The 26,570-nt window shown below is 43.9% G+C and overlaps 1 protein-coding gene across 2 annotated transcripts in view; it reads right to left on the reverse strand.

The window, feature by feature from the left end:
* Window positions 1–26,570, reverse strand: part of fbln2 (fibulin 2) — a 77,819-nt gene that overhangs the window by 43,512 nt on the left and 7,737 nt on the right. The window lies entirely within an intron of this gene.

The following is a 26,570-nucleotide window of genomic DNA, read 5'->3' on the forward strand; positions in this document are numbered from 1 at the left end:
CACACACACACACACACACACACACACACACACACACACACACAAGACTGATGGAATAAAAACAGTGGAGCAGTAAATCTCCTGTGTGTCGGCACAGCTACGCTGAATGGAACAGACAGCAGCCTGAAGAGAGAGAGGAGGTGAATACAGTAGCAGTCAGACAGAAACATATGGTAGACTGATCCAGGCCTCAAAGGCGCCTTCAACATTTCACCAGCTGACTAAAGAGGAGCAGAGTACAGTAGCCCCATTTTATGATCGGAAACTTTACTCAGCTCGGAGGAAAAGTTATTCTATAAATAGTTCTCATAAGTAGAATGGCAGTCGTGCTCAGAGGGTCGTGGACCAGAAGTGTGACGGGCTGGCAAAGAGTCGGTGTTTATGAACCTGTAGGCTGCCAAGAGCGACAGGGCAGCGAGGTGGAAGGAGGTAGACGAGGTGTTCGGGGTTTAGAAAGGAAAAGTCTCTTTTCATTTTCTACATAGACAATGTCCGGTAAGAGGCAGCGGGAGGACTTCCAAGCAGGGGTGTCGTAATGGCGGGAAAAATGGGACTGATTACCCAGGAGAAATGAACTTCCTTCACTTCCTGCCACTGTGGCAGACAAGTTATTTCTTTTTCTGCCACTTTTGAAATCTCTGCACTAAATGAAGGAATAACATTTCAGATCTGATGTCATTCAATGTTCAATATATTTTACATAAAAAACATTATATACACGATAAATTACAGTATTTGAATTACACCGTGGAGGGAGGGTAGTGTCCACAGTACTGTACTGAACTGTGTTTTTGTCATTTATAGTGGTTATTTTCATAAAAACACACAATTCAAATGATTCTGATTATTTAAATATTTGCTTTGATTAAAACCAATCTTGGTAAGTTGTTATGAAGTTAAATAAACATAATTCTCTCCTTAATATCTATTTTATATTGATGTGAAAACATCTAACAACTGGATTTATTCAAGTTTTTCACCAAAAACTTAGTTTTACGAGATTACATTTGAACACATCATGATAACGTTGTAATTGACCTTCACCCAATGTTCATTTTTCCTGAGCAGACTTTGAACGCCTCATAATAATAACTCAATGGCACCTCCGTTATTTAACCAGTCAGGACTGTGCTGCTAACGGCTGCTAACAGCTAACGTTACTAACCCTCCTCCTGCTGATTTAAACACAGGTTTGTTGTTCACAGGGTGTTAATTTCAGACCCTGACTACATACATAACTACGTAGGGATGTCACGATACCAGAAATCTAGTAGTCAATACAAACATACCAGTGAAATTCCACGATTCTTGATCTAGAGATTTTGGTAAAAAACAAAAGTAAAACAATAAATACTTTTAACTTACACTCCTTTATTACCATTTGCATACGGTGTTTATTTTCTATTATCTATTTCATATTGATGTGAAAACATCTCCTAACGACTGGATTTATTCAAGTTTCTCGCCAAAAACTACATTTTACAAGTTTACATTTGAACACATCATGATAACATTAGAATTTACCTTTCGCTCTCATTTTTACTGAACAGAGCCTGAAAGCATCATAATGTAACTCAAACTCAAAAAAAATTGTGCGTCCCCCGGTCGCGTTGATAGTGAGTTTACTGCGTCCCAAACACATTTTCCATTGGCTGCTGGATGCAGCTGTTTGCCCACAGCTGTACTGCACTTAAAACCTTTTGTGTTAACTTTCTGAATAATGTCTGTTGTGTAGTCATGTGATGTTGATATCTGTCTCGGTGGCTCGGCTCATTTGGCATTTGCCAAAATTGCCAGTCCAAGCCATGAAAGTAATACTGGTTAATGAGGGTTAATGATAGCTTTATGAATGGCTCCATACGTTCAATCAGCTGTCATCATTAACTGATCATTTTAGTCATCCAGTGAAAGAATACCAAAATAAAATTCCAGTAAAGGCACTTCTTCTCCACTTTGCTTTCCACTTATTCAAAAGGAAAAATGTCATCGACTGATGGGAAGTGAGCAGAAGACATGTGTTAAACTAGGAACCCATTAAATCTCCATAATTGAATGAATGCATTTCATATTTCTAAACCACACATTTCTGTTGATGCTTAAACCAGAAAAAAAAAATCAGCCCAGCTTTTTTTGCTTCCAATTAGCTGTTTAACAGAAAAACCATTCCTTCGTCAAGAGGCTACTGACGTGTCAGCCAGGCATCACAGTCATGGATGGATTACTGATTACTGAATGGGCCTACAGCACACAGGCCCAGGGGCCCAAAGAGACACAAAACACCTACAAAGAGACACAAAACACCTACAAAGAGACACAAAACAACTACTAAGAGACACAAAACAACTACTAAGAGACACAAAACAACTACTAAGAGACGCAAAACAACTACTAAGAGACACAAAACAACTACTAAGAGACACAAGACAACTACAAAGAGACACATCATGACAACAAAGAGACACAAAATACCTACAAAGAGACACATAATGACAACAAAGAGACCCAAGACAACTACTAAGAGACACATCATGACAACAAAGAGACACAAATGTTATTTATAAAAGGTAGAATTACTGGAGTCATTGGGTTTTTATGTATAGCACTTTTAAAGACCTGATTGCTTTTATACTGCTTTTACTTTGTTAATCATCTTGCCATCCACTTTATATACTGCTGCACTATTGCACTTTGTTCATTTTGTTATGTTCTATGTTTGTGACTATGTTTTTGTATGTCTGTGTTTTGCACCTTGGTCCAAGGACATTTCGTTTGAGCCGTGTACTTTGTATGTGGAAAAAATTACAATAAAGTTGAACTTGACTTGACTTGACAAAATGACACGAAACAGCTACAAAGAGACACAAAACAGCTACAAAGAGACAAAAAATGACCACAAAGAAACAAAAATGACGACAGAGAAACGCGTTACGTCTACAAAAAGACACAAAACAACAACAAAAAGAGGCTAAACAACTATATAGTTTGTGTCTTGCTACTATGCAGGAGTGGGGCCTTTTTCATGTCCGTGCCCAGAGGCCCATTGTCTCATAATCCGCCCATGATCACAGACCGCCCCCCTTCCCCCCCACTGCTGAGCATGAAGCAGCAAACCCGGCTGCTCTGCATGGAGCTCAGTCGGTTGATGAAGACACCGTGAGGCACGCTGACGCTGCTGCTGCTGCTGCTGCTGCACTACAGAGCTCCTCAGCCTCCCCATCACATCCCCGTCAGACCCAAAGCCGTCTCAGCCTGCCGCTTTTATCCACATATTAGCATGAACGCTCGAGCGCACACTCATCCACACACACACCAGACTTCTCCCCGTGCCCTTTGAAGAAAAGCCACTGACAAAGAGCTTTTGTTTTTCAACTCAATAAACCTCCGTCGGCTTCTGTACTGTACAGAGCATTTGCATATTCTTCATATTCACACTGCCGTGAAATGAAGTTTTGTTTCGTAACTTTAAAGAAACCTAATTTATGTCAACAAGAAAAAACGGTAAATGCTAAAAAATGTCAATAACTCTCATATTTCATATTGTTCTGATGAATAAAAGCATCCAGTCATGAATACACCACACACACACACACACACACACACACACACTCACACACACACACACACAGTAGAGTTCATCGCTGTGAGAATTCCTGTTGAAACGTGAAGCTTATTTCTCGTAATTAAAAACAGCCACTTCAGAGAGTCGGTCCACGGGGAGTCAAATAAAGCATTGTGATCAGATTAAGCAGTTTCCTGCACGCATTGTTTCCTTGATGTAATATCCATCGTGTTCACCTCGGAGTCTAAACTATGCTAATCCCATACCGCACGGTGTACATTCAGATAAAACAAGAACCGTAGAGCCGGGAATGCCTTTAAATAGCTCCGCTTTGAGCTTCACTTTGAAAGTTATTTCATTCCCACTTCGCTGCTTTCAGTCTCATCCCCGGCTCCTTTAAAGCTCAGTAAACAATCATTTAAAGCAAAGGCCGTCTGCATAATTCATAAGCACCGTCTTCAGAAAATAGTGTCAAGTTGAGAGAAAAAGGCGCTTGAAAAGAAGAAACAACTTCTTATTTTACCAGAAAAACATTTGTGTTAAACTCTGTAAAACATTATTCTTCTGGAATTCATGTCCAAAGACTTTCATCTGAAGCTGGTGAGACTCAACGCAATCTGTGAGATCTGTCACTAATCCTCTCTAAGAAACAAGGTATAATGTTTAAAGGGATAGTTCAGGTGTTTCTCAGTGGGGTTGTATGAGGTTCTTCTCCATAGTCAGTGTGTTACCTACAGTAGATGTTCTTCTCCATAGTCAGTGTGTTACCTACAGTAGATGTTCTTCTTCATAGTCAGTGTGTTACCTACAGTAGATGTTCTTCTTCATAGTCAGTGTATTACCTACAGTAGATGTTCTTCTTCATAGTCAGTGTATTACCTACAGTAGATGTTCTTCTCCATAGTCAGTGTGTTACCTACAGTAGATGTTCTTCTTCATAGTCAGTGTGTTACCTACAGTAGATGTTCTTCTCTATAGTCAGTGTATTACCTACAGTAGATGTTCTTCTCCATAGTCAGTGTGTTACCTACAGTAGATGTTCTTCTCCATAGTCAGTGTGTTACCTACAGTAGAGGTTCTTCTCCATAGTCAGTGTGTTACCTACAGTAGATGTTCTTCTCTATAGTCAGTGTCTTCTCCATAGTCAGTGTGTTACCTACAGTAGAGGTTCTTCTCCATAGTCAGTGTGTTACCTACAGTAGATGTTCTTCTCTATAGTCAGTGTCTTCTCCATAGTCAGTGTGTTACCTACAGTAGAGGTTCTTCTCCATAGTCAGTGTGTTACCTACAGTAGATGTTCTTCTCTATAGTCAGTGTCTTCTCCATAGTCAGTGTGTTACCTACAGTAGAGGTTCTTCTCCATAGTCAGTGTGTTACCTACAGTAGATGTTCTTCTCCATAGTCAGTGTGTTACCTACAGTAGATGTTCTTCTTCATAGTCAGTGTATTACCTACAGTAGATGTTCTTCTCTATAGTCAGTGTCTTCTCCATAGTCAGTGTGTTACCTACAGTAGAGGTTCTTCTCCATAGTCAGTGTGTTACCTACAGTAGATGTTCTTCTCCATAGTCAGTGTGTTACCTACAGTAGAGGTTCTTCTCCATAGTCAGTGTGTTACCTACAGTAGATGTTCTTCTCCATAGTCAGTGTGTTACCTACAGTAGAGGTTCTTCTCCATAGTCAGTGTGTTACCTACAGTAGAGGTTCTTCTCCATAGTCAGTGTGTTACCTACAGTAGATGTTCTTCTTCATAGTCAGTGTATTACCTACAGTAGATGATGGTCGGCACGCCTCCAGCAATGTACTGTTGTGGATGGGGGCAGCAGAAAAAAGGATTTTAGACACCTAAAAACAAAATGGATATCTGTTTAAGTGTACACTATATTTAGAATATTTTCACCTCGCCGTCAGACGGCCCTTTCCGACGGGGAACTGAAGCCGTTGTATCCATCTACGCTCTCGCTGAAGCCACCAGACTCCATTGAAAAAACCTGTAATTTGACCTCCCGGAACAGGCAGGGTTGCCGGTCCAGCGACGCCTCGATCCGTTAGTTAGTTAGTGTTATTGTTAGGGCTGTCGAAGTTAACAGGATAATAACGCGTAGATGCAAATTACTTACAATTGTAGGTTGTAGCGGGCTCAGTTTTATAGCTGCGATTCATATGAAAACCTAAAGAATCCATCGGTACCAACCAATGGATTCTTTAGCTGGTCATGAAGGAGGTTAAATAACGCTCCAAACTTTTGCTAAATTTTGGCGAGGAAAAACTGTCATGTCCATGTTCAAAGGGGTCCCTTGACCTCTGACCTCCAGATGTGTGAATGTAAATGGGTTCTATGGGTACCCACGAGTCTCCCCTTTACAGACATGCCCACTTTATGATAATCACATGCAGTTTGGGGCAAGTCATAGTCAAGTCAGCACACTGACACACTGACAGCTGTTGTTGTCTGTTGGGCTGCAGTTTGACATGTTATGATGGGAGCATATTGTTTTATGCTAAGTGCAGTACCTGTGAGGGTTTCTGGATCAATATATGTCATTGATTTGTGTTGTACATTGTTAATGGGTCTCTAAACAGACTCAATGGCACCAAACTTAGCAACTTTTCTCTACATTTCGGTAATACAAGCAAGATACGTGTCACTTAGTGAGCTTTATGGGTGTTAGGCAGAGCCAGGCTAGCTGTTTGCCCTGATTCCAGTCTTTAGGCAAAGCTAAGACAACCCCATGTTGGGTTGTCTGGAAACTCTGGTGCAATCGCCTGCTTCGCCCGATTGGTCATCTAACCTTGTGAGCAGCTAGTTTCCCCAAACAAATCTCGCTCTCTGTGTACTTTGGCAAACAGCAGGCATTATTGTTTGAAAATATAATATCAGGAGCTTAAAGTCTGTATTTGTTCTCTCATATGCCAGGATATATATATATATATATATATATATATATATATGTACATTGACTGTTGAAATGTTTCTTTTTCTGTTGGAAAAGCATTCAAAGTTCACATTTCCAACATTGGGACTAAAACTCTCCGTAGTTGGGCGGCTCTAACTGGCAGATGTGCAAGGTCGATTTGTATTTTGTTGCCAGGAGGGCAGCTCTTTCAAACTCTGCTTTCAAGGCCGTGTGTCTGGTCCACAGCTCAGATCTAATCCAGACCGCCGCTGCTGCTGCTGCTGGTGGATTCCTACCAGAATGATCCCGCCTGATGCTGACTGCATTGAGCTTAATGAAGTGTGACAGAGAGAGGACGTCCCAGAATATAACGGAAATACTCATTAACTCTCTTCTGGTGTGAATAAGTTTAGAGTTTATAAACCATTCCAGCGTGTTTATGAACCGCGTTAGCATGGTGGCATTTTACGACATCGGTACGTTTAAAGCTAAATCAGATGTAAACTTTGTGAACCTGGCATGCTTATCAAAAAGTTAAATCAAGTTTCGAAGGCCAAATTGACTTGGGTTTTGTGTTGGAGCCACCCTGCTGTCTCATATTTGGAACAAAAAAAGCAGCAGCCAACATTTGTCAGGAGGCAGCTGGAGCCGGGCCCGGGCTGCCGCTGTGGACGGGCTGCTGCTGACGGCCGTCGAGGGCTGACTGGTGGTGGGAGGCCGGATGGGCACGCTGGGCATCGCGGGAGATTAGCATTTCTAAGCAAAGAGCAATAATTGCTGGAGAGCGATGACAAAGCTGCAACAGCTCTGTTGTTTCAGAAACAAGAGGCAGAGGGTGAGTGGAAAACACGGTAGTTCTGGCTGTGTGAGACAAAGAGAAGGCGGTGCTGTGCTGCTCACGACTTTATTTTTCTGTTTCAGTGAAAACACATATTTCAGGGACAGCCCTGCCTCAGTGTAAGGACAGTCCTTTCAAGCCTACAGACCATTATATTCCCATCTGCTTTACAGATGAGACCCCTCGGGGGGGGGGGGGAGAAGAAAGGAAGAGAAGAACCGGGGATGATACGTGCACATCGCTGTGCTCATGTTAAAAACCTCGTTTGGATTCAGGAAATTCAACAATCCTCGGACTGACCTGAAAAAGTGTGACTCAAAACAAGGCTTGGATAGATGTCGAAGACTGAATATAAAGATGGACGACATGACAGCTCCCAAACAAAAACCCGCCTCCTCCAAAGAGTTTAGGTAGTTCTTATCACGCCGATGTTCAAGTGTTCATTTTTCTGATAAGTTTGGTTTTAATTAGTTATTTGACGCTCTAAAAAGCGCCTGAGACGCCGTGATTGATGGCTGTGAGTCTCTCTCGGTGACGAGCTGCCGCTACGCTCGGCCTCGCGATTGGCTCGGGCGGGTGACTTCGATACCGCGGCCCAATCACTACTGCGCAGACTCTGGCTCCAAATGACGTCAAAATCTGAAGATGGCAGCTCTTGTATGTCATCCCGGGATATTTTGGCTTCACTTGTGTGCAGTGGGAAAAGTGGAGACACGTCGTCCATCTTTATATACAGTCTATGGAGATACAGAAATCCCACCTGAGACAACAATGCACTGATTGACTGGCTTGTACAGGAAGCAGCTGTTTTTAAAGCGACCTTTATAGAAAAATACACATGCCTGTCCAGCCTGAATTAAAACGGGGCTTTTATGCCAAATAGAAATACAGTAATTGCGATGGATGTGATCTCTGGCTGGAGCGGTTTTCCATTCACAGGAAACAGCAAATGAAAAGTTAGCGAGTGAAATGCACACTGTGTGTGAACATAGAGCTGACTTTAACAGGGGTTCTTTTACTTCTTGTGGCCTTTGGAATAAAAACAAACATGAGCACGATTTGTACAGTTCATCAGTTTCAACTTAAGGTCCTGACACACCAAGCCGACTGTCGGCCGCCGGACAGTTTGGGTCGTCGGTGAGCGTCTGAGTTTTTTTGGTCGATTCAGCATGTTGAATCGACGGCGAAGCCCGTTTGTTTCATGTACGTATCATGACTTGTATATCCGCCGTCCTCGGCCTCTTCTGGTTTCCCTTTTTGAATGATGAACACAGACTACCGCCGCCTGCTGGTGTGGCTAACTGGCCGTCGGCTGGAGTCTTTGCGGTGTGTTTGAGTGCAACTTGAGGCGACGTGAGGCGACGCAACAGTCGGCCTTTATCGCAGCTAGTTCTCTGATGTCGGGTTGGCGTGTCTGGGCCTTTAGTTGTAATAAAGTGAAATGACGTCGCTCAGTCTACTGCTCAGATGAGAGGAGGGGCTCGGTCCGTTGTGGTCAAACTGAACTGAGAAGGTCAAATACTTTGAAATTGTTCTTCCTCCTTTACTAGAACTCTATATTTTTTGGCGATCTAATGTGCTGCTGAATATTGCAGAATATTTCCTGCCAAGCTGCTGCATTGTGTGCAGTGTATAATTTTGACAGTCTCCTCATATTGTTGTGGAGAAGGAGTGAGTCACAGTTCCACTCTGCCTGGCTCATTTGTTTTAGGAAGCATATTGATGAATGGCCGTGTTTCTATGTGGGCGAGAGAAAGCCTGCGACAGTGCCAGAGCAGTGGGAGCTGAGGCAGTTAGCATCCTCGCATTGTTCTAAGCCATTACGCGCTCCGGCTCCGGCCTGCTCGTATTATTATATTGTTAAAAACGACACTCCCTGAATGCCTTGAGTGCCTCGTCAGTCCATTCATACCGGCTGCACAAATAAACACATAGAAAACAGAGAGCACTCAGAGGCGGGAAAGATGGAATCCATCAACGTTCAACAGGAAAGAAGGTTTTTGTTTTATTGTGATGGTGACGGTGTTGTTTTGTCTCGTTTGCCAGCGTTGTAAGAACATGCAATTCAACCTCAGTTTATACCTTCAACTCTCAACTGTTACTTAAACCTACAACCTCACAATATATCAGGAGTTTTTACATTTAGCTGCCAAAGCACATGTTTTGTGTAAGTTGTTAATTTCCCCCAGAATTTTATATTTCCTGAAATGTGTAAAATCCTCTGAATCTTTACCTTTAACCCTCTGAGACCCACAAGAGACCCGTTTTAGTCTTTTGTTAGAGAGGTCCAGGGGTTTTTTAGGGGGAGATAGCAGGTCAACAGTAGATGTCACATCCATCCTCTGAATGCTCTAGGTCTCTAGTCTGATCCATCCATCCTCTGAATGCTCTAGGTCTCTAGTTTGATCCATCCATCCTCTGAATGCTCTAGGTCTCTAGTTTGATCCATCTATCCTCTGAATGCTCTAGGTCTCTAGTCTGATCCATCCATCCATCCTCTGAATGCTCTAGGTCTCTAGTTTAATCCATCCATCCTCTGAATGCTCTAGGTCTCTAGTTTGATCCATCCATCCTCTGAATGCTCTAGGTCTCTAGTTTGATCCATCTATCCTCTGAATGCTCTAGGTCTCTAGTCTGATCCATCCATCCATCCTCTGAATGCTCTAGGTCTCTAGTTTAATCCATCCATCCTCTGAATGCTCTAGGTCTCTAGTCTGATCCATCTATCCTCTGAATGCTCTAGGTCTCTAGTCTGATCCATCTATCCTCTGAATGCTCTAGGTCTCTAGTCTGATCCATTTATCCTCTGAATGCTCTAGGTCTCTAGTTTGATCCATCCATCCTCTGAATGCTCTAGGTCTCTAGTTTGATCCATCCATCCTCTGAATGCTCTAGGTCTCTAGTCTGATCCATCTATCCTCTGAATGCTCTAGGTCTCTAGTCTGATCCATCCATCCTCTGAATGCTCTAGGTCTCTAGTTTGATCCATCCATCCTCTGAATGCTCTAGGTCTCTAGTCTGATCCATCTATCCTCTGAATGCTCTAGGTCTCTAGTTTGATCCATCCATCCTCTGAATGCTCTAGGTCTCTAGTTTGATCCATCCATCCTCTGAATGCTCTAGGTCTCTAGTTTGATCCATCCATCCTCTGAATGCTCTAGGTCTCTAGTCTGATCCATCTATCCTCTGAATGCTCTAGGTCTCTAGTCTGATCCATCCATCCTCTGAATGCTCTAGGTCTCTAGTTTGATCCATCCATCCTCTGAATGCTCTAGGTCTCTAGTCTGATCCATCTATCCTCTGAATGCTCTAGGTCTCTAGTTTGATCCATCCATCCTCTGAATGCTCTAGGTCTCTAGTTTGATCCATCCATCCTCTGAATGCTCTAGGTCTCTAGTTTGATCCATCTATCCTCTGAATGCTCTAGGTCTCTAGTCTGATCCATCTATCCTCTGAATGCTCTAGGTCTCTAGTCTGATCCATCCATCCTCTGAATGCTCTAGGTCTCTAGTCTGATCCATCCATCCTCTGAATGCTCTAGGTCTCTAGTCTGATCCATCCATCCTCTGAATGCTCTAGGTCTCTAGTCTGATCCATCCATCCTCTGAATGCTCTAGGTCTCTAGTCTGATCCATCTATCCTCTGAATGCTCTAGGTCTCTAGTCTGATCCATCCATCCTCTGAATGCTCTAGGTCTCTAGTCTGATCCATCTATCCTCTGAATGCTCTAGGTCTCTAGTCTGATCCATCCATCCTCTGAATGCTCTAGGTCTCTAGTTTGTGGTTGTAAAGTTTCATGAGGCTGTGATTATCCTAGAGGTCACCACAGGTCATTATACCCCCGCGACAACGTAGTCAGGGGAGCGAATCATCAGGATCAGAGGCATCAGGATTAAATTTAAAATAGTTCAAAGTTCCTCACAGTAACTTTAAATGAATATGTAAATCAGTTTCGTAAAGATGACTCAGTCTCAGTGCAGTTTTTTACAGACTCTTTGTATTTTCTCCTTCAGAGAAGAACCTCCATCATGTCAGCGGCGGTCAACACTAATTGGCTGATAACTTCTGGACGTCTCAGCGTGATAAATCAGAAAATGAATCGTCAGTTCAAGAGCGTCCGTATCACAGAGACGTTACTAATGTCTCATTGTGTCACATGCTGCTGTCGGTCGGTGTCTGGATGTTGTTGTTCATTCTCCGGCGTTGCAGATGTGTCAGACATGTGTCTCAGTGTGGTGTGAGACAGTCTGTGTTTGTCCAGACAGAGTAATGATGGGCGAGCAGTGTGAGGCCGGGCTAATCAGTCCAGACTAACCCTGTGGGAGCTCCTTCAGTTGGACGGATGCCTCTTAGTTTTGGCCTATCTGCTATATAACAGGCCAGTATGGGCGGGGGGCCGGGGGGAGGCGGCGCTGCCATCACGTTGACTCTTTCAACAATAGCTGTTGACGGAAAGTCAGCTATAAATATATTTCCATTGTTCCTCAGGTTATTAGTCGGCTACTCCCGAGTGTTGAGCTGAATCTGCCCCCCCCCCCCCCCCCCACCCCCCACGGCTGAACCTCATGTTTGGCCTTTGGCAACCACTCCTGGAACATACTTCACATAACAGTGGGGGAATTACTCAGCTTCCAACTTTCCCATTTTAGTGTCAGTGTGAAAAAATGAACCTGACTTCAAATACAGTCAAACTGTTTCCTTTTTCTTCTGTACGAAATCAGACATTCAGAAGATCTATGCAAAGCAAACCGGTAGTTGTGTGAGCAGTCTTTTCCTGTTTTATTTGTTCATCTGTCCTCAGAGCTGTTGTCAAAGGACACATAGTTTGGTTTATGTTGCTGTGAGACATCTATGCAGTCTATGTTTCCAACAGGAAACTTAAGCTGTTATCTATGCTCTCGCCAAAGCAACCAGACTCCATTGAAGAAAACAGTAAATTTACCTCTCGGACACGGGAGATGCCGCTCTACCGCTGCCTTTGTTTAGATCGGATTCACCAAAGTCACACACAAACTAGGGCTGTCAATCAATTAAAATATTTAATCACGATTAATCGCAGTATTTAATCCTCTTATCAACATGGGAGTGGACTAATATGCTGCTTTATGTAAATGTATGTATATATTTATTATTGTAAATCAATTAACAACACAAATCAATGACAGATATTGATCCAGAAACCCTCACAGGTACTGCATTTAGCATAAAACAATATGCTCACATCATAACATGGCAAACTGCAGCCCAACAGGCAACAACAGCTGTCAGTGTGTCAGTGTGCTGACTTGACTATGACTTGCCCCAAACTGCATGTGATGATCATAAAGTGGGCATGTCTGTAAAGGGGAGACTCGTGGGTACCCATAGAACCCATTTACATTCACTGATCTGGAGGTCAGAGGTCAAGGGACCCCTTTGAAAATGGACATGACAGTTTTTTCTCGGCAAAATTTAGCCTAGGTTTCGAGCGTTATTTAACCTCCTTCGCGTCAAGCTAGTCTGACCTGGTTGGTACCGATTCATTCATCAGGTTGTATAGTTTCATATGATACCAGTATCTTCACTCTAGCTTTAAAACTGAGCCGCTACAATCTCGTGTTAATGTCTTCAAAGAATTAGTGGCATTAAAATGAACTTGCGTTTGATAGCCCAACTTTATACTAAATAAATAATCCCTAAAATAACGTTTCACTGGATTATTCAAAATAACGTGAACACAGTTTCTACAAAGACCAAATGAAACTAAAGCTATCTGCATGGCTACACACCAATAGATGTAATTTATCTTTCTTGTCTTTCGTTATTTGGGTGAATTGACCGTTAAAAAAATTAAATGCAATATATGAGATTGTTTGGAAAAAAGCCCAGGACGTCTCATACTGACTCCCTCCTTCAGTTCTGACTCCTTTGGCAGCCAAACACAGTGCTCCACTTCTTAACTTCCAACTGTTCCACATGTTCTCCATCGCAGAACTATGTTATTACAAGAGGCCGCGCCGCCTTGATTATTTTCTGCTTCCCTAATTACCTCCAGAAGAAACAAAGATTCTTTTTTGTACTCGACAGCAGATCCGAGTGTTTGTTGTCTCCGTCTACAAACAAAAGCAAATGCAGTTTTTTGCATGATTAGCTGCTTGATGTTCCACTTTACAGCTGGCAGGCGGCATTGAAAGCAACGTGACTGGGGTCGTAACAATAAACTAGGCAGCCTCTCGCCGCTCGTGACCCAGCTATAACTCCACGTTCAGAGATAAGGAGAAGGACCCCGGTGACAGACGAGGGAGCCGCTCTACATCATCATCCGCTTTACTCAGGCCATTTGCTTCCCGCCGACGAGCCCCCTATGAGCAAAACGGCTCCGACGCTGGCTGAGAACAAAGCGGGGAGATGAGAGAGGCGAAAGCTTTCACAGATCCACTTAAGATATGCAAAAGAAAGCCATCAAGCTGAGTTATATGCAAGAAATATAACAGGAGATGAGAATCAATATCATCCATTATTCACCATATCTATGCCAGTTGCTCTTAATGCTGACATCTTAAAAGAAGCTCTCTCCATTGTTGGGAATAACAATAGCAATATAAAAAATAAAAACCCTGTGTCTGATTTTCCAGCCAGAGCTGAGCTTTATTCCTCTCAGAGCCGAGGAGAAACGCTGGAGGTGATGGGAATACAGGAAGTACATGTTCTTTTGTGTGTCTTACATTCGGCTCAGACGGTACGACACGATGATACAAACGGGATCAGTCCGAGTTAGGATCTGTGGCGTTGGCTGGACCGCAGAGGGCCGGCCCTACAGACGCAGAAGTCAACAGAAACTGTAAAGGAACAAACCATAACAGGGACTTCCAGCCACCCGGCAGAGCAACCAGCGTTAGAACAGACAACAACGGAACCTACAGGGAGAACGAGTGAGACGTGTGTTTGACTGTAGGGATGCAACGATACCGATACGAGTACTTCTCTGTGCCAAAAGACCCTCGTTAACCACCGCTGATAGTGAAGTTTATCAGCTCTGATGACATATCGGCTCAGGATAGCTGCGGCAAAGCGTGCAGGATTCGGCAAATCTGACACAAGTGGCAAGTTTTTTTTATAAAGTTGTCTTTGTGGTAATCTGTTTAAAGATTAAAGGTTTGTCTCAAAGCCCAGGTTTTGCTATCGGTATGGGTACTGAAAAAGTCGGATCGGTGCATCCCTATCCGGTAGTCGCTTTCAGTCCAAAATGGCGGAAGCGTAGCTCTGCTGCTGGGCGAACAATTGACTCTCACTTCTTGGCGATAAACGTTCTTTGCCCGAGTGTCCTTGCTGGACCTGGTGGACATGTAGCGCTGGATTTATCATTATAGACATGACCTCTGACTATTAGTGGAACAATTTAGCTACTTACTCCCAGACTGACCAACACGGTGCAGCTATATACTCGGTTCTCTGTGCCACTATGCAAACATTGGCTTAACCACTGTCTGGTGCACCGTGCACCGCAACACCTACATACTGCAATGGGAAATCTTCGGCAGCCCATATTTCTCTGTAGTCATCTGTGCAGTCGACATGCTTAGCTGCAGAAAATGCAGTGTTGTCTTGGTGATTGGGGTCATGTGATAGGTCGGGCTGGCACTGCGCTGGGAGTGGACCTTCATAACAGCGGTATTATCCAGAGACAGCAGGATGACAGAAGAGTTGAGGCTTGAGGGGCTCATACTGACTCCCCAAGGCAATAACAGAACCCTCCCATCTATCACATGTAACGCCGCTTTCACACCCAGACTTCAAATAAGAAAAAAGAACCTCAGGGCACTTGAAGATCTTGTGCTGAAACAGGGGGGATTGGAGCCGGCGCAGACGTTGGACACCTGAGGGTCGTCCATCTTGGAGCCGATAATCAGACGGAGCTTCCACTGACATCGTAAATAACTGGGATTGTGTCCCTTTGGTCCGTTTGCCTTGGAGTCCCTGACACCCCGCCTCGGTCGAGTCGATACTGTCGGCAACACTAACAGAGAGGTGGTGATGATTTGTGCCTGCTGGGGAGCCTGGCTGACTTCATTTAACGGTTTTCCTCTTGACCTTTTGACCTCAATAGCTTGATCTGGCAGAGGTCAATCTACCACGAGTAGACCCTGCGACAGCTCATATGGAGTCCTCTGAAGGACAATACTGCAGCTAAGAAGAGGCAATAAACCAAAAACAACCTAAACTCCCAGGTGTTCCTCCAGATGTCAGAAAACCTAGAATGTAAATGACTTATAATCCAGAACTACAACATTACTCAGCAGCATGTCACATGGTTCACTATTCACAACATTTCTGCAGACTACAACATACACCATTTCCTAGATCTAAATGACATCGGAGGCTCCTCCAGCTCTGGTTCCTCGTTTGCCACACTGGCAACACTACATCCAGGGTTAACCTGACTAACACGGTTTAGGTAACAGACAATAAAACTGTCTCACTAACATGTTTTGTTCACGTATAAAACAGAACGTCCTCTACTGAACGGTTTGGGGTAATAGACATAGTAAACCACAGGAAAATGTTTAACTTTGTCTGAAAGACTGATAAAAGGAAGCCTTACTCAGATGGGACGGCCAGGATCTCAGCTCTCTATGATCATCTGCAGACGTATGGATCGAATGAAGCTAAAAGCTAGAAAGCTGCCTTTGCTTGAGAGCGTCTGAATGATGTAAGAGTGCAAAAACAAAACGCTGCATTGAAATCATTTCCTATAATGAGAGATGATTATACGACCATCTGGAGGGAAACTGATGTGGTTTGTTTTGGATGTGCCTGCCGCAGTGTGTTTCAGCTCACTTTATTCATTGCAGAAAGTGACTATTCCTGGAATGCATCACTGCGACAGAAAGACACTAAAAGCCAAGTTCACTTTTCTACGCTGGCTCCCACACAAACAAATAAAGGGTTTACTATACGATATTTAATTAAATTCTCTATTCCCTAATTCCCACTCCTAATATTAAGAATAAACTTCTGGGTAAAAGTTGAATACTTTTTCATTTCTGGCAAAGTCTAAAAATATTACAGAATCAAATCTCGGTCCTTCAAGCTGTGTTTGAGCGGTCAATAGTGGCCCTGACAAACACATATCAGCCATACCTGAATCCTTAAAGGTGCTAAATTCAGAGCATTAATATAGCAGCAAACAACTATCGTCTATGTAAAGATGTAATGATATAGAGTAGTAATGTCTACCTGAGCAGAGAATGAAGTCACTCTTTTAATGTGTGTTGTAATCAGAGCTTCTCTGTGCTTTGTTTATGTAGCCGGTCCGGCCGTGCATGCCTTTTAGTGCACGTACGTGACGGGAGACTTTGACCAATCACAGGTCATTTAATTGAGAGAGCGTTCCTATTGGGATCTGTCCTTTCCACGCTTCCCATTCATTGTCTATGTAAGCAGCCGTGCAGCAATGCATTCTGGTAGCGTGGCGGCGCGATTCGAGAGACGGGGCATCTCGACGGCCGTTCCTCATTTGCATAAAGTTGAGGTCTAGTCTACTTTATGTAAATCACGGGCGTCTGACGCGACTCGCCGCCTCTCTTTTAAAATAAACGTTGATCCAAAATAAAGACAGATTCAGAAACTGCACGGCTTATTTCTCTCCTCAAATGTTTTCAGAAACACATTTCTGTGAACTATTTTCGTGAAATAAGAGAAGAAAGTTTCCAAACGAGCCGCCATGTTGTTTCCTGTTTGAAAGCTTTGGAGCAGCAGCCCACGGAGGGAAAGCGTTCGTCCGATCAGGTGCCGAGTGTGTCGTGTCTAGTGGCGGCCCACCAAGCGTCCGATGCTGGGAAGCGGCGTGTCCCCTCGCGATAAAAACAACCCTGCTGGACACGTAGCATGAGCTCCTCATGCAGGCAAGCGCTCCGCGAGTAAACGCCAAACGGCGCTATGCGTGGCAACCATGGAAACGGCATCTGTGCACCTCTGTAAGCTCTGTATCTCTGCCGGTGCAACTGTATGGTGTATCAAACATCCCCAATCACAGCTCCATGTGTTGACACACGTGGCCATGCTGTTTCACTTTCATTAACACTGCCAGATTTGTGCTGCATTCATGTCGTGTCGGAGCAATCGGAAATACGAATCCCGTTAATGCTCCCTGAAGTCGGAACAACTTGTAAATGTTTTGTTCATTTACAAATGATTCTGCAGCACTTTCACCATTTTAAATAAATACGTTTCTATACATGATGTCAAGTGTTTCTAATCTCTTTCTCCACCATACAGGCGTTGAATGGTGTGTTCAGGTATACATGAAGCTGGGGGGGGGGGAATGAAGGTTGGGGTAGCCTAGTTAGTACCAGCAAGAACTTCAATCTACTTTCAGCTCTGTTTTTGTCAACTACTGTTGTCTACATTACTCAATAAGAGCGCTCGGTGTTACCTTTAGGAGATGAAGTAAGTGGAGTCCTGTTCTTTGTATTTTCAGCATTAGCAGCGAACGCTACACATGCTAACTCCCCAATTATGCCAAACAACTCTGAAACATAAAATCCATCACCTTCTGTGCACCAGAAGCTTTATTCCGAGAAGACCGAACGCACAGCGAGTCATCTAATGAACTAATGATAGAAATTAGAATAAACTGACCTTCAGTAGTAGAAGAATCTCTACGACTTTAATCGCCTCTGAATGAAAACCATTAAAATACTGTCTCTGTCCCAAAACTACCCTTCTCCCTCACAACCTCCAACTCTAATTCATTTGCCATTTTTGAGGTAGTCATTATAAATAATCGAATGCGAATGCCCCTCATCAGCGCTGGTGTTGGAGGAAGCGTTTGGGTGATAAAAGCAGCCTTGGCTTAAATTGCAAGCAGCGGAGCCAAGGACAAACTGCAGACGGCTTTACTGACTCTAATTCCTCTGTTTATTTGTTTTGCTAATGTAAAAATAGTCCTTTGCAAGGCTTTAAGGGTGACCTTAATGTGATAATGATAATGTTTTTATGATTAGGACCTGGATCGGAGGCCCACAGATCCAGGTGGCAGGGCCGGCCGGGACAGAAGACTTAAAGAGACACGATGAGTTCGTCTCGATGACGTCGAGCTGAGCCAGAAAACAATCAGAGTCTCTGGGATCGGTCACAGTGATTAACTTTGGTGTCTGTCACACAGAATGTGCTCCCGCTGCTTTTCACCGTCACTGAATTGTTGGCAAACTGACATGAAACACCGCTGAGCTGATTAACAACTTACATACAGTGTTTTTCTTTTTCTGTTTTTCTGTTAAATTGTTATGTCTGGTACTACTTCTACTAGAATCAAGCCCAATTCCTCCCAACAACGTCAGCAAAGCCCTTTTAATGATTCTAAAGATTATCTTTCCAGATGTTCCTGTGGTGTGAGGTTTGTTAACAGTAGGGATCCACCGATACCGATACCAGTATCCGCTATCGGGTCCGAAACTGTGCTCATGTACTCGTACTCGCAAAACGGCTCCGATACAACGGCACCGATACCACTTTACGGTGGTGCAACCGACCCCGCTGGGCCGGGATCCCACCTCAGCCGGCACGCACCAGCCCTCACTTTCATTGTGCCACAGGGTTTTGCTTGCACCCTCTGACTCACGCGTTAGACTCCTTGCTCCGTGTTTCCGTGGTTTGCCGACATCGCCGCAGACCCTTGACGCCTTTTACGTGGGCCGAGCCCCGATCTGGCGGCATGACGCGGTTGGGGCGCACTGAGGACAGTCCGCCCCGTTTGACAGTCGCACCGGGAGCCCCGACCTTTGTCCACGGTGCAGCAAGTCCGGACGGGGAGCGCTGTAAAGCTGCGGCCGCGAGCCACCTTCACCCCGAACCTTTACAAGCCGACCAAGAGCCGGTCGCGCAGCTGCGCCTCGTATGCGGGACTTGCTAATTTGCATTTTTATGATATCACAATGTAACTATTTACATATTTACCAAATGAACAACAAAAAGATTTAAGTAAAAAAAAAATGAAGTCAAGCTAAACTTAAATAAACCCTAACTTGGTAATTTTTCAACCTCTCGTGTCACAAAAAAAACAAGATGACGACGGCCAAAATGCCAAACTCAAGGCTTCAAAACGGCAGTCCACAAACCAACGGGTGACATCACACCACCTCTTCTATACAGTGTATGGGACAGACCCTACGTCTGTCAATGGCATGTGAACGAGTAAACTCAGTCCGTTGCTCTCCATGTGGTCTGAATCCTTTAACGTCTGAGACAAAGTGCTTCAACATGACACGACTGTGACTGATGTGATGTAAGTCAGATAAACGTCCACTCAGCCAGGAACAACATCATTATGTCCAGCATTTAATCACACATGTTGAACATGTTAGCTCAGTCTGAACTGTTTGTACGGTAATTCCTTTGAAAAGGTAAATCGTTCGTCACTAATCCAGACATGTGTCTTTTTAAGATGCGTGTACAGAATCTGCTGCTTGGATACGTTCCACATTTCAGATCAAAGTCTCATTCTTCTAAAGTGCATATAAGCTCAGTGTTTGCTGTCGTATATCACAGAGGAAGCAGCGTGATTATAGGTGAACAGATGGAAACTTTTTGTCTTGCATTCACTGAACACACTCGACTCCGAGAGAGAGAGAGAGAGAGAGAGACTGGGAGGGGTAGTGGCAGCGTGGACAGCCACGAGCGCTCCAGATTGTGTGAAGCGTATCCCATGACCATCCTATCTGTCAGGGCCCGGCAGTGTGACTGGCATTTTGATTGCACTTTTTCTCGGGGGGGGGGGGGGACTGTCTGGGGCCTTGAATGTGGATCACACACACGGTGCTGGTTGTGGAGGCACAGCCGACCCACCGGGGACGCGATTTAAGGAAAACGCATGTTTGCTGCTACGGAGAATTATAGTCAGTTATTTCTTTAAAGGCGCAACAACTAATGTTTTACAGCTCTATAGCAGAGGAGCATAATAAATCTACTGGCTGTTGACCAGGGACTCTTCAGGCCTTTCAACACACTATCCAGGCTGTTACTGCGTATTGGAACAAATAGTCCAGAGCTATGGAGCGTAGAGATACTCCCAGCAGCTCCCACGTTTTAAAAGCTTTCTGAAAGGTGAACTGAACTATCTGTGTTGTTATTCTACTATTTTATTAGTAAAGAAATGTTAAACTTGACGAGGGCGGCGTCACCGACAGACGTGAAAACATACGGAACTACATTTTAAAACTACGTTAGACTAACGTTAGTTGAATTTCTCTTTTTTTTTTTTTTACTTTACTCCGGTGATAATGTGCCTCTCGGACCGTCTGCTCTCCGGCTGGATACGTGAGGCTGATGCTGTGTGCACGTAGATATCATGACGGGGAAAGGAAAGTCATTTTCTCTGAATGAAAAAAACGACAGCGCACGGGGAAAGCTCCTGTGAGTGAAACCGCCCTCGTCAAGTGGATTGATAGCACTTGAAACTCTGCCGACCGGCTCCTCTACACCGCAGCGCCAGCAGCTCACGCAGACCGCCGTTCGTCTGCATGCACGCCATGGATGCGTGCTCGCGCTGCAGAGGGGCAGAGCTGGCCAGCTGGCGCACGTCTGGAGAGTGAACCGGAGTAACGTTTAACATTTCTTTACTAATAAAAGTGCTATAAAACACTTTCATAGAACATTTGTGGTCCTTAAATACAAGGTGCAAATCCTCAGTATCCATACAATCGATTTTATATATACGTCTCCCGTGAAGGACAACTTGCCGAGTACCTATCGATGTAGTTGGATCGTAGGAATATAAATCGATATATCGATGTAGTTGATGAATCGTTACACACCTAATAAATATGTATTATAGCATAATATGTATTATATTATAAATAAATCAATGAATAGAATGATATATTATGTGAAAACTATAATTTATATTTGTAATACTGTTAAACTAATGTGTTACAATAGTTAATAACATATTTTAATACTGTTCAATGCAGCTTGTTGAGCCTCTCTCTGCCTCCTCAGCCTCTTCTCTCTCTCTTTCTACAGAACTCCTCCCTCCTGTTCTGTTTTCATTTACAACGTTAACCACGTGTTTAAAACTGTGACCATAATCTGGGAGAAAATGAGTTTCCCTTGAGACGTAATTGAGAATGCAGTTTAGTTGTATGAGGATGTCATTTTGTAGAAAACAGGGCTGGAGACGCTGTTATTAACCAACTCATCAAGCTAACAGCATTTACCTACCGGAAGCTGATCAAATCTGCTGCTGACAATCCTCATTTCAGCCAGAAAAGATGAAGGTCTATAAGAACCTCTTTTTCGTTTCCCTCGTCTGAAATCAAGGACCTGTTGTTTCAAAAATAATGTGTTGAATCTGCCACCATTATTATTATTATAATAATTATTATTATTATTATAGTAAACTGTATTATTTGCGGTGCTAGACTGGCAAGTGCACTTTCATTATTTGATGAGCCAGATCTATCAGTTTAGTCTTTCTTGTCACAGTTACAGTACGTGCTGATAGAACATTACATAACGTCCCTTTATTTTTTCAAAAAAATGCAATCACAGAAATTAAATAAGTGCCACCAAAAAAACAGTTTTATTAAATTGAAGTTTGAAGGAATCACAAGAGTCTGTCAAACAGTCCGAAGCACGGAGACGTAACAGATGGAAATCTAAAGCACACACACGCCTCAGACAGCTCTTGTCATCATGCCTGATTTATCGTGTCAGTCACCTTAGAAAAGCCACTTCAGGACTGACTCACCTGAGTCCCGACGCTGAGTGTGAAGCAGCTACCTGACAAATAAATCATCCTCGTTTGATTGACCAGCCGCTCTGTCACGCTGACAGACTGCTGAGAACATCTGACTGGCTGAGCGTCATTTATATCACTCTCAGGATGGGGGCGGGGGGGGACAGGTGTAAACCAGAGAGAACTGGTGAAGAACTTCAGACTCTGAATAAAGAGTTGAGTAACAGGAAATTGACATTCTGTGTTTTCTCAACAAAATTGCGCCACAGGGTTTTGCTTGCACCCTCTGACTCGGGCGTGCATTACACTCCTTGGTCCGTGTTTCAAGACTGGCGCCTTTTACGTGGGCCGTGGCACAACGCAGTAGGGGTGCACTGAGCAGGGAGCCCCGTCACGGTGCGGCGAGGACCGGGCGGGGAGCGCTGTAAAGCTGCGGCCGCGAGCCACCTTCCCCCCCGAGCCTTTCCAAGCTGACCTAGAGCCGGTGGCGGCGCACCGCCTCGTATGCGGGACTCCCCAGCCTGCCGTGTGTCGCTCACACCCTCCAGCTGGCTGTTAACGAGGGTCTTTAGGCACAGAGAAGTACTCGTATCGGTACTCGGTATCGGAGAGTATACAAATGTAAGTACTTGTACTGAGTCTGAAAAATAGTGGTATCGGTGCATCCCTAGTCTTATGGAGTTCTAATATGCATATATGTCGACACTAGTGAGTTCCCATCTTCCATAAATGTCAAATAGGAGTATTTCTACTAAGGTATAAAGGCAAAAAATAAATATTTTATTTTAATTTTAGTGTGACTTAAAAACAAAACGAAATTCAAAGTCATAAATGCCAAAACATAACCAGATGTATTTCTACCTGATAACGTACGAGACAAACCTTTCATCTTCAAACAGATTACCACAAAGACAATTCTATAAAAAACAAAACTGGAGCCACTCGTGTCAGATTTGACAAAATCGTGCCGGAGCTATCCTGAGCCGACGTGTCATCAGAGCTGATAAAGTTCACTCAGCGGCCCGGAGAGCGGCCCGGAGAGCGGCCCTGCCTGGCCCGCCCCTCTATCTCCACTAGAAGACTGTGAGCAGCCACCTGTCTGCACTCTACGCTATCTGGAGGAAGGAGTTTATCTGGAATAAGAGCACCCTGCCACCCCGACAGATAACTCCTCCTCAGCTTATCCTGCTGCATATATATATATATATATATATATATATATATATATATATATATAGGCTACAGAGGACACAGCAATGTGTCATTTTTAGCAAGAAACTTTAGGACCAGGGGCCAACAGTATCCTATAACTGGCTGTCTAGACCAAGTGGCAACCTTCGGCACTGAAAACTGAAGCCATCGCGGAAGTGCCAAAGAAAAAAGTAGTTCTTCGAATGACCACTTGAGGCTCCAAAAGCGAGTCAATCCCCGTAGACCCCCCCATGTTTAAATCCCCAACTTTACAGAAGAAATAAAAACATTTACAGGCTGGTACAAACAAGGCAGAGCCTGGCTCACATACCACCCCCCCCCCGCTCACTGCTTGACCCCTACTAAAGTAGGGATTTGCCGCCGCGGCACTGCTACTGCAGGGCTGAGTTCTCTCTTCCATTCTCCAGGAAACGTGCGGCGGTGACGCGTTTTGAGTTCAGGCTGGTGCACGCCAAGGGTAGAGTTCGAGCAGGGAGTGCAGGGAGGCATCTGATTGGTTCTCTCCAAGCGCACCGCGAGGCAGTGATTAGACGTTTTTACAGGATTACAGCAGCTACAGATGACGGCTCTTTTCAGGTCCTTTTTCAGAGCTCATCAGTAACGGATCGCTGTCGGGGTGTAAAGACCATTTCAACCAATAGAACAAATAGTGGAGACTGGAGAACATCATCAACCCTGACTTTAACTAATGGGCACCCTGGACTTCTAACCCCGAAAAAGACACAACTACACCATACTGTCAACCGTCATACCAAATCTGAAGTTCCTAAATTAAATAGTTTCCGATTTCTGCTCCGCGTCGTGTGACACGCGAACGGACGAAAGGACGGACGGAGGGACGGAGGGAGGACGGACACGCAGAGTACTATATACCCCCGACTACGTTGTTGCGGGGGTATAAAAATGGTTTTGGTCTCTATAGCTAACATCCCCGTTCATCCCCGTGCTAAGCCTGCTGCCCCTCCGTTACCCTGCCCCAGATAAGCGGAAGGAAATGGATGGATGTTCATGTTGTTCCCCGTCTTCATTGGCATTCAGACCTAACAACAGATATTTTGAATTTAGGACAGGGTTTAAGTCATCCTAATTTAGGATTCCTAACTCTGGAAATCCCTAAATTAAGACGGATGTGTAATACTTAAAATCCAATCTTAAAACAAGACAGGATTATTTCCTAAATGCCAAAAATCCTAAATGTCATCCTGAACTGAGATAAGACAGGATTTTAGACTTTGGAGGATTCTGTAACGAGGCCCCAGGTTGTGATCCACCAGCCAGACCACTGGCCTCCTTATTACCATGAATCAATGTGCAAATGGAGCTGGGAATAAATCTAATGTGACACACAGTGATTATGTAATTACATTATCTCATCAGAAGATTAATTGATTAAGAGCAGCCTCCTAATGGATGAAGAACTGGATCATTTTATCATCCACACGCTCTATTTAAAGAGCGCTTTGATGAAATGTGTTTCACATGATGTCTCACATGATGTGTCTCACATGATGTCATTTGAACAGCCTGGGTCCATGTTTACCTCCCGTCAGCTGATGTCCTTCACATACACTGCAACAGGAAGTAAAGGTGGGACGATCTATAATCTAGTGCAATGTAATACAACCGTCCTGCAACACCTCCTCCATTAATAAAGCTTACAGTGTTGAGTATCTGTTGAGATGTCAGAGAAGATACAACTCTGTAGTTGTTTTTAGGTCGTACATGGTGCTGTTATGGGGCTGCAAAAAATGATTATTTTCATTATGGATTAATGAGAGCCCCTTTTTAAGATTAATTAACCCCTTTAAAAAGGACCCCCTTTTTCACATTAGCACCAAAACTACGTATCTAAAAATAAATTGGTTTCTATTCTTGAACCCTTTTGATTAGTCGTAATCCTCGTCTCTTCTCTTTATCAAAAAGACAGGATTAGTGTAGCGACACGAGGGCTGTCACTGCAGACACAATCAATCTTTTGGAGGTTGTGCTTTGAAGGTAGGGTGAAGATACTGGTATCATATGAAACTATAAAACCTGATGAATCCATCGGTACCAACCATGTCAGACTAGTTTGTCGCGAAGGAGGTTAAATAACGCTCCAAACTTACTCAAAATTTTGGCGAGGAAAAACTGTCATGTCCATTTTCAAAGGGGTCCCTTGACCTCTGACCTCCAGATGTGTGAATGTAAATGGCTTCTATGGGTACCCACGAGTCTCCCCTTTACAGACATGCCCACTTTATGATAATCACATGCAGTTATCGGCAAGTTTTTTATGCTAAATGCAGTACCTGTGAGGGTTTCTGGACAATATCTGTCATTGTTCTGTGTTGTTAATTGCTTTACAATAATAAATATATACATACATTTGCATAAAGCAGCATTGTTTGCATTGCTTTAAACTAATCACAATCATCTTGGGCGGCGCTAAGCACAGGATGCAGCGACGTTGTCTTTGCAAAATAAGAAAAGGAGGAGAATTCTGTCTGAAATCGGCGTCTAATTGGCAGACTTACAGTATATACAGTCTACATCCTGTGATGTCAGACTAACAACTAGAATTCCTGCAGTACCTGTATTCGTCTACAGTGTAGAGTCTGACTCTGTACATCTACACCCTCTAGGGCACCAACATCTGGATCTGCTCCTGCCATGTGCAGCACACTACACCTTTTAAAAGCCTTTTCATACGCACCAGTAACGGATCAAATAACTCAGCTATCCCACATAAAGTGCAATGACCTGCTAAACTATTTTGACCAAACGTTTTTAAATAGCAGTCCGCGACGTTTTCAACTAAATAAACGCTTCACTCTACTTCACTTTTACATTTGCTGTTGTGAATTAAATGTACGGGAACAGATGTGTTCCACTTGAAGCAAACAGAAGAGCTGTGTATTTGGCATGAGGAAGGATCGCTGCTATACACCTATGGAAACTGGAGACAAACCAAGAAGCAGACGTCACAGTACCGCCCTCACTGTGTGATGGACGCCACAAACACCTCAGGCATTGGGATGCTAACAAATACAACAATATATAGTTTCCAAATCTTTGAAATGAAAACGTTTAAATCTAAGACTCACTCCTGAAATCAAACCATGTGAAGGCTGGAGGCCGGAGAGGATTTATAACCAGATCCAGACTCTCAAGCTGCCGTGTCTGTCTCCTCAGGGGGAGTTGAGGAAGACGTGCTGTAAAGCGGCGGCGAGGCCTTGTGTGTTGCTGAGTGAGGGATGGAGGTGATGTTCACCATGGGAGGAGTGTTTGACTCCCTGCTCCAGACAGACCCTGAGCTCACTATTTATGTTCCTGTTATGATACCCGGGGACCGGCGGGTGTCTCCGCT

The sequence above is a fragment of the Sebastes fasciatus genome, chromosome 1 (genome assembly GCF_043250625.1).
Source record: "Sebastes fasciatus isolate fSebFas1 chromosome 1, fSebFas1.pri, whole genome shotgun sequence".
NCBI classification, from domain to species: domain Eukaryota; kingdom Metazoa; phylum Chordata; class Actinopteri; order Perciformes; family Sebastidae; genus Sebastes; species Sebastes fasciatus.